This window comes from Manis pentadactyla, chromosome 4 (genome assembly GCF_030020395.1).
Source record: "Manis pentadactyla isolate mManPen7 chromosome 4, mManPen7.hap1, whole genome shotgun sequence".
Lineage (NCBI taxonomy): Eukaryota > Metazoa > Chordata > Mammalia > Pholidota > Manidae > Manis > Manis pentadactyla.
In genome coordinates, this window is record NC_080022.1 from 151,705,839 (window position 1) to 151,718,653 (window position 12,815).

The 12,815-nt window shown below is 41.4% G+C and overlaps 1 pseudogene; it reads left to right on the forward strand.

The window, feature by feature from the left end:
* The first annotated feature begins 5,116 nt into the window (after positions 1 to 5,116).
* LOC130683509 (eukaryotic translation initiation factor 3 subunit J-like) lies at positions 5,117 to 8,603 on the forward strand (annotated as a pseudogene).
* Positions 8,604 to 12,815: the final 4,212 nt, after the last annotated feature.

The window sequence follows — 12,815 nt, forward strand, 5'->3', positions numbered from 1 at the left end:
CATTTATCATATATTAATTGAACATACATGTTTGGGTTAATGTCTGGGCTGTCTATTCTGTTCCACAGGTCTGTGGGTCTGTTCTTGTGCCAGTACCAAATTGTCTTGATTTCCATGGCTCTGTAGTAGAGCTTGAACTTCGGAAGCAAGATCCCCCCCACACTTTATTCTTCCTTCTCAGGATTGCTTTGGCTATTTGGGGTCTTTTGTGCTTCCATACGAATTTTAAACTATTTGTTCCAGTTCCTTGAAGAATGCTGTTGGTATTTCAACAGGGATTGCATTGAATCTGTAGATTGCTTTAGGCAGGAAGGCCATTTTGACATTATTAATTCTACCTAGCCAAGAGCATGGGATGAGTTCCCATTTGTTAGTGTCCTCTTTAATTTCTCTTAAGGGTGTCTTGTAGTTTTCAGGGTATAGGTATTTCACTTCCTTGGTTAGGATTATTCCTGGGTAGTTTATTCTTTTTGATACAATTGTGAGTGGAATTGTTTTCCTGATTTCTCTTTCTGGTAGTTCATCGATAGTGTACAGAAAAGCAACAGATTTCTGTGTAGTAATTTTGTATCCTGCAAGTTTGCTGAATTCAGATGTTAGTTCTAGTAGTTTGGGAGTGGAGTCTTTAGGGTTTTTCACGTACAATATCAAGTCATTTGCAAATAGTGACAGTTTGACTTCTTCTTTACCAATCTGGATGCCTTATATTTCTATGTTTTGTCTGATTGCCATCATGGCTAGGACCTCCAGTACTATGTCAAATGACAGTGGGGAGAGTGGGCATCCCTGTCTTGATCCCAATCTCAGAGGAAAAGCTTTCAGCTTCTTGCTGTTAAGTATGATATTGGCTGTGGGTTTATCATATATGGCCTTTATGATGTTGAGGTACTTGCCCTGTATACCCATTTTGCTGAGACTTTTTATCATGAATGGATGTTGAATTTTGTCAAATGCTTTTTCAGCATCTATGGAGATGATCATGTGGTTTTTGTCCTTCTTTTTGTTTATGTGGTGGATGAAGTTCACGGATTTTCAATGTTGTACCATCCTTGCATCCCTGAGATGAATCCCACTTGATCATGGTGTGTGATCCTCTTGATGTATTTTTGAATTTGGTTTGCTAATATTTTGTTGAGTATTTTTGCATCAATGTTCATGAGGGATATTGGTCTGTAATTTGCTTTTTTGGTGGGGTCTTTGCCTGGTTTTGGTAGTAGAGTGATGCTGGCTTCATAGAATGAGTTTGGAAGTTCTCCCTCCTCTTCTATGTTTTGAAAAACTTTAAGGAGAATGGGTATTATGTCTTCGCTGTATGTCTGATAAATTTCAGTGGTTAATCCATCTGGCCCGGGGTTTTGTTCTTGGGTAGTGTTTTGAAAACCTTTTCAATTTAGTTCCTGGTAATTGGTGTGTTTAGATTTTCTGTTTCTTCCTTAGTCAGTCTTGGAAGGTTGTGTTTTTCTAGGAAGTTGTCCATTTCTTCTAGGTTTTCCAGCTTGTTAGCATGTAGATTTTCATAGTATTCTCTAATAATTATTTGGATTTCTGTGGGGTCTGTCATGGTTTTTCCTTTCTCATTTCTGATTCTGTGGATTTGTGTTGACTATCTTTTTCTCTTAGTAAGTCTGGTTAGGAGGTTACCTATTTTCTTTATTTTCCAAAGAACCAGCTCTTGGTTTCATTGATTTTTTCTATTGTTTTATTCTTCTCCATTTTATTTATTTCTTCTATGATGTTTTTATGTCCCTCCTGCTGACTTTAGGCCTCATTTGTTCTTCTTTCTCCAGTTTCAGTAATTGTGACTTAGGTATTCATTTGGGACTGTTCTCCCTTCTTTGAATAGGCCTGGATTGCTATATACTTTCCTCTTAAAACTGCCTTTGCTGCATCCCACAGAAATAGGGGCTTTATGCTGTCATTGTCATTTGTCTCGGTATATTACTTGAGCTCTATTTTAATTTGGTCATTGATCCTTTGATTATTTAGGAGCATGTTGTTAAGCCTCCATGTATTTGTGAGTCTTTTTCTTTTCTTTGTACAATTTATTTCTAGTTTTATGCCTTTGTGGTCTGAGAAGTTGGTTGGTATTATTTCAATCTTTTTGAATTTACTGAGGCTCTTTTTGTGGCCTAGTATGTGGTCTATTCTGGAAAATGTTCCATGTGCACTTGAAAAGAATGTATATCCTGCTGCTTTTGGGTGTAGAGTTCTGTAGATGTCTTTAAGTCTATCTGTCCTAGTGTGTTGTTCAGTGCCTCTGTGTCCTTACTTATTTTCTGTCTGGTGGATCTGTCCTTTGGAGTGAATGGTGTGTTGAAGTCTCCCAGAATGAATGCATTGCATTCTATTTCCTTCTTTAATTCTGTTAGTATTTGTTTCACATATGTTGGTGCTCCTGTATTGGGTACATATATATTTCTAATGGTTATATCGTCTTGTTGGACTGACCCCTTCATCATCATGTAATGTTCTTCTTTATCTCTTGTGACTTTCTTTGTTTTGAAGTCTATTTCATCTGATACAAGTACTGCAACACCTGCTTTTTTCTCCCTATTCTTTGCATGAAATATCTTTTTCCATCCCTTGACTTTAAGTTTGTGTATGTCTTTGGGTTTGAGGTGAGTCTCTTGTAAGCAGCATATAGATGGGTCTTGCTTTTTTATCCATTCTATTACTCTGTGTCTTTTGATTGGTGCATTCAGTCCATTTACATTTAGGGTGATTATTGAGAGATATGTACTTATTGCCATTGCAGGCTTTAGATTCATGGTTACCAAATGTTTTAAGGGTAGCTTCTTTACTATTTAACCATCTAACTTAACTCTCTTATTAAGCTATTATAAACACAGTCTGATGATTCTTATTTTCTCTCTCTTCTTACTCTTCCTCCTCCATTCTTTATATGTTAGGTGTTTTATTCTGTACTGTTTTGTGTTTCCTGTGACTGCTTTTGTGGGTAGTTGATTTTTTTTTTTGCCTTTAGTTAGTGTTTGGTTGATCTGCTTTCTTTGGTGTGATTTTGCTTTCTCTGATGACATCTATTTAGCCTTAGGAGTGCTTCCATCTAGAACAGTCCCTTTAAAATATCCTGTACAGGTGGTTTGGGAGGCAAATTCCCTCAACTTTTGTTTGTCTGGGAATTGTTTGATCCCTCCTTCATATTTAAATGATAATTGTACTGGATACAGTACTCTTGGTTCAAGGCCCTTCTGTTTCTTTGCATTAAATATATCATGCCATTCTCTTCTGGCCTGTAAGGTTTCTGTTGAGAAGTGTGATGATAGCCTGTTGGCTTTTCCTTTGTAGGTGATCTTTTTTCTCTCTCTGGCTGCCTTTAATAGTCTGTCCTTGTCTGTGATCTTTGCCATTTTAATTATTATATGTCTTGGTTTTGTCCTCGTTGGGCCCCTTCTGTTGGCAGTTCTGTGCCCCTCCATGGTCTGAGAGACTATTTCCTTCCCCAGTTTGGGGAAGTTTTCAGCAATTATTTCTTCAAATACACTTTCTATCCCTTTTACTCTCTCTTCTTTTTCTGGTTTTCCTATAATGCAACTATTCTTCCATTTGGATTGTTCACACAGTTCTCTTAATATTCTTTCATTCCTGGAGATCCTTTTATCTCTGTATTCCTCAGCTTCTCTGTGGTCCTGTTCTCTGATTTCTATTCCATTAATGGCCTCTTGAACCTCTTGAAGTCTGCTCTTAAGTCCTTCCAGAGATTGTTTTATTTCTGTATTCTCCCTCCCTACTTGCTCCTTTAGCTCTTGTGTATTACTCTGCAAGTCGATCAGCATGTTTATGACCTTTATTTTGAATTCTTTTTCAGGAAGATTGGTTAAATCTATCTCCCCAGGCCCTCTCTCAGGGGTTGTCTGGGTAATTCTGGACTGGACCAAATTCTTCTGCCTCTTCATGGTGATAGAGGTAGCTATACGCAGGCAGCGTGCGTGTCAGCTTGGAGAACAAAGTCCTTTCCTGTTTTCTGTTCACCTTGCCCTTCTCTGCTGCCTGTGTCAGTTACTGGCACTCCTGGAGCAGACTCTGGACAAATCCCCTAAGCTGCCATGGGCATGGTTGCCATCAGGTTAGCACAGAGCCCACCGGGAAGTCACGGGCATGCTGGGGGTTCTTGCCTGTGAGAGTGGCGCCCCTCTGCCTGCACTGGGCAGCTGCACGCTGACTGCGGTCTTTGGGTCTGGCGCAGGCGGCTGTAAGCTGGGAGGAGATTCTGGGCAACTGCTGGGGGCGTGGCTGCTCTGCCGCCGCTGCGGGTACGTGCAGTCACTCCTGGGCTACTGGGAAGCCCTTGTTGGGGGCCACACCGGCTGTTGGAACTACTGGCAGGTTGGTTATTGTCATGAGGGGCTTCAGAGCTGCTCTGCTGCCCAGCGGGTTATGGCACCTGGAGTTCCCCAGGACTCCCAGCTGCCGCGCTGAGTGTGCTGGGATGACTCCTTTCAGCTGTGAGGTCCCTGGCCCTTTAAGACTTTCAGAAAGTACTCGCATTTCTTTTGTCCCAGAGGAGCTGGTTGTGGGGACCCCTCTCAGATTTTGCTTTGCCATTTCTCTAATATCCAGCACACCGTGCACTGTGTCTGCGGTCTCAGTGCAGATTACCAGAGTTGGTTGTTTAGCAGTCCTGGGCTTCCACTCCCTCCCAGCTCAGACTCATTTCCTCCCGCTGGGGAGCTGGGGTGGGGAGAGCATTCAGTCCCACCCGGCCACGGCTTGAATCTTACCCCCTTCGTGAGATGCTGAGTTCTCACAGATGTACATGTACCAGGCTCTTGTACTGTATCCACTGGTCTCTCTTTTAGGAATAGTTATATTTGCTGTGTTTTCAAAAATATATATGGTTTTGGGAGGAGATTTCTGCTGCCCTACTCTCGCCACCATCTTGGCTCCTACCCCCACATCCTGAAAAAGTTTTATTTTTCTCAAGTTCCAAGTGTTTCTCCAGTCACCTCTGGGGATGAGTGCATGTCACCAGCATCCAGCACCCAGTCTGCTTTCCAGCTAGGACACCTTTCCAGGTTTCTGACTCAGCTAGCTCTTTTACAAAGACTTGAACACCTACAAAAATGTAGGATGCGGCCCCGTGCCGGCCATCCAGAGCAAAGCCAGTGATTCACCTCCGCCGCGCCAGCTCCGCGCTCGTTCCGCGCACCCACGCGCACACCTGGCCCGAGATGGCGGCGGCGGCAGCGGGGGACTCCGACTCCTGGGACGCGGACACGTTCTCCGTGGAAGACCCGGTGCGGAAGGTGGGGGGCGGCGGCGGTCCTGCTGGTGGGGACCGCTGGGAAGGTGAGGACGAGGACGAGGGCGTCAAGGATAACTGGGATGACGATGATGACGAAAAAAAAGAGGAAGTAGCAGTAAAATCAGAAGTAAAAGTTTCAGAAAAGAAAAAAATAGCAGAGAAGATAAAAGAGAAAGAACGGCAGCAGAAGAAAAGGCAAGAAGATAATAAAAAGAGGTTAGAAGAACATGAAGAACCTAAGTGCTAACACCAGAAGAACAATTAGCAGATAAACTGCGGCTAAAGAAATTACAGGAAGAGTCAGACCTTGAATTAGCCATAGAAACTTTTGGTGTTAATAACACAGTTTGTGGAATAGATGCTATGAACCCATCTTCAAGAGATGACTTCACAGAATTTGGAAAGTTACTAAAAGACAAAATTACACAATATGAAAAGTCATTATATTATGCCAGTTTTTTGGAAGCCTTAGTTCGAGATGTATGTATTTCATTGGAAAGTGATGACTTGAAAAAGATTACCAATTCATTGACTGTACTTTGCAGTGAAAAACAGAAGCAAGAAAAGCAAAGCAAAGCCAAAATGAAGAAGAAAGGTGCGGTTCCTGGAGGGGGATTAAAGGCCACCATGAAGGACGATCTGGCAGATTATGGTGGTTATGATGGAGGGTATGTACAAGACTATGAAGACTTCATGTGACATTTGATCTTCTCCTGGTGTCTTCTTTCTGTTGCCCACAATCCCTTCAACATGTAGCACAACTTCCTTTCCTTTCAGTTCTGCCAAATGCTACAATCAGAAGTGCAGTATCTTTTATGCTGGTTATTTAACCCCTTGACACTTAGGTGCTAATGTGTGAACAAGGGAACTTGGATCTTGCTGCCAAGGGGTTAAAATTGGGAACCTCAGTTGCTACTAAATCATAGTTAAAAAAAGAAACCTAATAATGTTGTCATTGTTGTTGATTCCACAAGAACAGTCACTAAATTGGAAACTAAAGTTGCAAAACGACGAAAAATCTGTGTAGTATTTACCAGCACCATTCAGTAATACAGCCTTATCCATACCTCCTTGAACTACTTCATAACTTGTCAAGAAAAGCAGTTTGCAACAAGGGAATGTGGTGTGCACCTAGTATTAAAATTGCTTTGTCTTAAAATTGAGCATGAGGATATTAGAAATACATTGTGAAGAAGACTGCTCAGAGTGAAGATACCGTGGCTGAAAAGCACTAGTTTGATACTTAAAATCAAATGACCAAACCCTCCAACTTTGAATCTGAAGAAGGTAAACCTCTCCATTATTGCATTACAAGTTGTGGAATCTCTTGAATGCAGCATAGACTGTCTAGTTATATTTATCAGACTGTTCTACTGATGGAGTACTTCAGGTTGGGGAGGGGATACTACCTGTTTTATTTGCCTCTTTTAAGTGTCTGAGAAACAAATCTCCTTTGTTCTCCTAGGCTACAATGGAATAACTTTAACAGGGTTTTGGCATTTACTTCCCTTTATAAAACATGCTCAGCAAACTGCACCAGTTACAGTTTGGCAAATTGTTATGTTAACAATTATGACATCGTCAATGTTTTATAAAGCAACTAATTTAATAAAATCACTATTGTGAGGACTTAATTGTGTTATCTCCCAAGAGATATTTTTGGAGAGTAGAGAACACCACTCTTGGGACTAGAGTTCTCAATATGCTTACAAAGCTTAATAAGTGCTTGATAAGTAGTTAATAGCTTTAAAAGAAAAATGAGTCGCCAGGCCCTTAAGTGCTACCCTAGAGCAACAAAGGTATAGGGCTGCCTTCTTATTTATTTGGGGAAATTGTTTAGATACTAAAGCCTAACTAGGTACCTAGAAGAACTATTTATTTGGAGTAATTGCGCTTATAACTCAGGTTATGCCTCTAAGCATAGATTGGGTGATTTTTATTATATATTGTCTTTTAAGCAATTTAACCAAATTGGTGGTTGGAGTCTTTTTTTGAAACCATCACAAAATCAAAAGTAGGGACAAAACAGAAGATGTTCTTAATTTCTCTTACATAGGAAATTGTGGTCTATGGAACTTTGATTGAGACTCCTAAGTGGAAGACAGGACCATCTAAATGATTTGAGGAATTAACAAAGCAGTGACTACAGAGCAATAATGACAGCAAATAAAGAATGTTTTAAGACAGACAAGGGCTATGATTTCCTTAGCAGTAATAATGACATACACTGAATTTAAAATTATTTTATTACAGAGATCAGTTTCTAAGAAATGGGAATGTATCATCTGTTACTGAACTGTGTAAATAATATTAAATTCCTTTGAAACTGGAAAAAAAAATGTAGGATGCTAGGATCCCTGCCAGTACAGGCGGGGTCTTCTCACTGTGTCTGTAATATGGAGGATGCTGAGTGGCACTGGTTGGCTCTTGACACCAATCTCTACCCCCTTCTCTGCAGGTGTTGGAAGCCCAGGAACATTTCACAGATGCCCTTGACAGCAGAGTTCCACCAATAAAATGTACTTGTGTGAAATCCGGAGGGTAGAAAGGAGGTGGAAGCCGTTCTTTCCTCCTCTGGGGCGGCAGATGTACAGGCTGCATGTTGGCCTCCATGCACCCCACCAGTCACCAGGCAGCAATGACCTCAGCAGTAGTTTCCAGAAGTTTCCTGGGTTCTGAGTGGCAACAGCAACTGTGAGTCTGTGGAAAGCAGCTACAGCAAAGTAAACTGAAAGCTAGTGGGGTGCAGTGCCCCCACCCTCAGCTTTCACCACTAGCCCCTCCAATGAAAAGAACCAATTGTTTGTATACAAGCTTTCTGTTTGTTTGTTTGAAATATCTACAGTGATTTCTGTTTTCCTGTCTATGGTAACTGTAAAATGTCTGCAAATTCTTTGAGTCTTTTTTCTTCAAAAGGTTTCAATGTGAGCTGGATTTAGTGACTGACTTTTAACCATTCATGTTATGTGACAGAAGTGATGCTATATGCTTTCTGAGGCTAGGTCATAAAAAGTGTAATTTCCATCTGTCTCCCTCTCTGGATTGCTCACTCTGGAGGAGGCCAGCCATCACGCTGTGGGGACATTCAATCATGGAGCATGGGGACAGGCCCATATGAGGAGGACTGAGGCGCCCTCCAGCATCCGGCACCACCGTGGGAGCCATGTAAGTGAGCAGCACACCTTGAAAGTGGACCTCCAGCCTGTGAAGCCTTCAGATCTGCAGCCCTGGCAGAGATCTTGAGACCCTCATGAAAGACCCAGAGCCAGAACTGCCCAAACTACTCCTGAATTCTTGGCTCACAGAAATTGTGAGGAATAAATGTTTATTGCTATTTTAAGCCACTATTTTGCTGTGATCTGTTGCACAGCACCAGATAATCAATACACTGTCTGATGCAGGGGTTGAGCCAGATAGACGTGAGACTCTCTGAGCGGGTGTAGTAATGAATGATGCCCACGGGTGGTTGGGGACTTTGGCTCTAGACTCTAGCTCTTCTCTACCATAATATTTGCCATGCCAACAACCCATAGACATTCCTGGGCACAATGTTCCTTGACCTCCTATTATGTAAAGAGGACAGAAGTACCAAATGTGCAAATATAAAGTATGGTTTTATTGTTTCTTGGGGAAACTTACAAAGAGAATGGTAACAGGGGATTGGGCCAGACTTAGCTGGCCCAGGTGCCCATTGGCTAGGGGCCCTGTAGGGAGGGAGCCTGCCTGGAATGTATCACGTTTATACGATGGCAAGGCAGGAACATCTACACGACTAACAGTGGAAACTCCAATGATGAAAGAAGCGATCTCATTAGAAAGGTGGAGGCTGTTTTTCCATTGAGCTGGTTGGTTCCTGCTGAACTAGCTCTGCTGAGCTACTGAAAGGGGAAAGGGACTATGTCTCCAAGACTATCCAACTGGCTTCACCTCCTAGATTCCTGACACTTCACTGATCCCCATTCCTAGGTGATGCATGAACCTTATCATCATCTAGAATGTTCAGTCTTTCACTCTCTGAACATAAGCTCTTGTCCTTCCAGTTCTCACTCAAGTAGACCCACTGTCCCAAGTTCTTCACCTGCATCAAAACCTCCTACCTGGTGGCCCATTTTCTCCTAGGTCCTACTTATCTAAACCCCCAAGTGGCCTCTCTACTTCTAGGCCACCATCGAATTACTCCTCCTACAACTCAAGCTGGATCATGTCTCTTCTCTGCCTAAAACATCAGTAGTTCTTGCTTTGTAGTTCTTATTTGCTAATTTGCTTGTTATTTGCATGTAAGTATTTAACAATTTGTACTTTAATTCCTTACCAGATGGCTAGGATTGGTTATGAGTTCATACACTTCAATGAGAGAAAATTATGTATTTTATTGAGAAGCCAATATTAGAAGCGTTGTAGGTGGCCCGGGGCAGGCTGGGGCTCCCTCTGTGGTGGTATCTTGGGCTTCAATCTCCTCCCTTCGGCACCCAACCCTGAAGTCACATTCTTCTCTATTACGACGACTTCACTGAGCTCCCTGGGACAAGAAGAATAATGCCAAATCTTTTTAACTTTTAAAAGGAATAATAAAACTTATTGTTATTACCTCATTTTAGATAAGAATTTTAAATTGTCCCTAATCTTTTACCCTCCATCCGTCTCAAGTAGCTTCTGCGCCAGGTTTTTCTCACGTGAGGGACTGACGGTTCTGTACATATTCCGGAGCCAAAGCCGCCTTCTCCAGGAAAAGCCCTTCTAAAAAAATAGAAAGGAGGTATAAATTCCATACATCCCCTGCTTTCTCCAGCACAGTACTTGATCCTCCTCAAATTTACCTGATTCTTACCCTCTTCTGAGAGTTTATCCAGATGAGCAAGGAAGCCCCTTGGAGGAAAACACACACACAGATAATAATTAGTGATTCATGCTATTTTTCATGTCTCTCACAATGTGTATCTCTGACTTATTAGGACCAAATGGGTACCTCAGTCCATCATCACAAGCAAAATCACTACAGACCTGGGATCCTGAAAATCATTCCATGCATGCTGAGCTTCAGAACTTCTCCGTATCTGTCCCTTATAGCCCCACAGTGTCCCTGGGGAGACCTTTGTATGTGGCTTGGCATGGAGTGTAGGCAGGATTTCAGCCCCACTCACCTTCTTGGCCACTGGCCAAGTGCCCTTGTGCAGTAAGCGAACTGCTCAAGCACACCGGGCAGAAGCGTTTCACTCTCTCCAGAGGCATTTTACACCAGTATCCTTTGGACTCAGTCTCACATGTGTCACTTGCTGGTGGGTGGGGGAGAAGGTGCTTCCGTTTCCCTACTGCTTTCTCCTACAGGTTGAATCACACCAACTTATTGCTGAGTCCAACTAACTCACTAACTTTCACGTGTCAGACTCTCACTGACAAGTGAATGGGTTGTGAAATCAGCTTAAAGGTCATGACCAGCACTGAAACACAAAATATTCTTTTGAATACAAATGGAATAGAAAAAAATCAGAGTGCATAATAAGTTTGTTTTAGAAACTACTCATGCCTATATGGTACGTGTAGTGGGTCATGACATAAAATGGAGCTCACAGCCCAAGCACAATGACCAGTGGAGAAGTCCCCAGTGGGAAGGAACCGTCTTCTTCCTGCTACTCGCTCTCAGTATGACCATGGGGCAAGATCATTTCCTTTTCTCCTTCTCCATTTCTTTATTATAAGAAGTAGAGATAAATTCCTGACTGAGGTTTCTCCCAGTTAAAATTCTGTGAGGTTTGGTTAAAGGCAACAGACACTGGGGACCTGAAAGCCAGTAGGATGTGAAGGGATGATTGACAGGAAGGGCTCATATATTCGACCTTCCATCAGCTTTGAAGGAGACTAGCATCCAGGACCATGTGGCCTTCTCTGCCCTTTCCCCAGAGCCTCTGAGCAGTCCACTGGCCAGGCCTCATGTCCACCCCCAGCAGGAAGGGTACAACCAAAACCTTTCCCCCTCCAGTCGTTTTCCTTCCAGGCCTCGTGACAGCAGATGCGGCGGTGCCAGTCGCATTCTAACTCAGCTTTGGCTGGGGAGCTGCTTCTGAGAGGCAGTAGGGTAAGTACTCTTCCTGCCTTTGATGGTTTCTTCACCGTAAAATGATGTGTTTGAAATAGATGAGTTCTAACCTTTCCTCTAGTTCTAAAATTCTACTTTGCAATGGCCAGATCAATATTTACCCTGAGCCTCCTTCTTCATCCAGCACTGCCTTTCTACGGGAGCACATCTGTTTTGAAAGAAAACATGATCATGATTATCTAACATGATGACCACTATTTCCAAATCTTTATTCAACTTTTTATTTTAAATATCATCTACCAGTGGGATGATAACGGTTTTGAGGACAGGAATTCTGTTCTATTTAACTGTCCTTGGACTCTTCCACAGTACCTAACTTGAGATCGTGAGATAGCTTGCAATATATTTCACTGATTGTTTTAGATAACATTCAACAGCTAATCCCTAATAAAAACTCTTGGAACTAGGAACAGAAGTTATCTGCGAGGATCCTAAACAGCATCACTGTTTTAAAATCCAGAACAAGAGTGGAAAAAAAAAAAAAGAACAAGAGTACAGTGCCTATTATTACTGTGACTATTCATTAATGTTGAGGAGGTCCTAATCAATGTGATAAGAAAAGTAAAGTATTGTAAGGGAAGAGACAAACATATTTGCATTTGAAGTGATGAATAACCTAAAAAGCCCAAGAGGACCAACTAAAATTTTATTGGAAATAATATGAGAATTCACTAAGATACAAAATCAAGAGATCAATATACAAAACTCAAAAGCATTCCTATATACCAAGGGTAACTAATTTTAAAATGGAAGAAAGATCCCATTTACATCAGCAAAAATGTATAAAGTACCTCAGGGTAAACTTAACAAAAAACGTCTAAGAACTATGTGATGAAAACATTAAAACTCTTCTGGAGGACTTTAAGAAGATATGAATACATGACCCGAGATACCATATTCCTAAATTGTTGTAAAGATATAAGTTCTCCCCAAATTTACCTACTAATATAAAGCAATCTTATTCAAATCCCACGATAATTTTTTTTTTAGATAATTATTTTTTATTGAAGGGTAGTTGACGCACAGCATTACATTACATTAGTTTCAAGTGTACAACACAGTGATAAAACATTTATATACATAATTCTAGGTTCCAGCTATCACCCTACCAAGCTGTTACAATATCTTGACTATATTCCTTATGCTATACATTACATCCCGGTTACTTATTTATTTTACCATTGGAAGTCTGTCCTTTTTTTTTTTTTTTTTTGTGAGGGCATCTCTCATATTTATTGATCAAATGGTTGTTAACGACAATAAAATTCTGTATAGGGGAGTCAATGCTCAATGCACAATCATTAATCCACCCCAAGCCTAATTTTCGTCAGTCTCCAATCTTCTGAGGCATAACTAACAAGTTCTTACATGGAGAACAAATTCTTACATAATGAATAAGTTACATAGTGAACAGTACAAGGGCAGTCATCACAGAAACTTTCGGTTTTGCTCATGCAT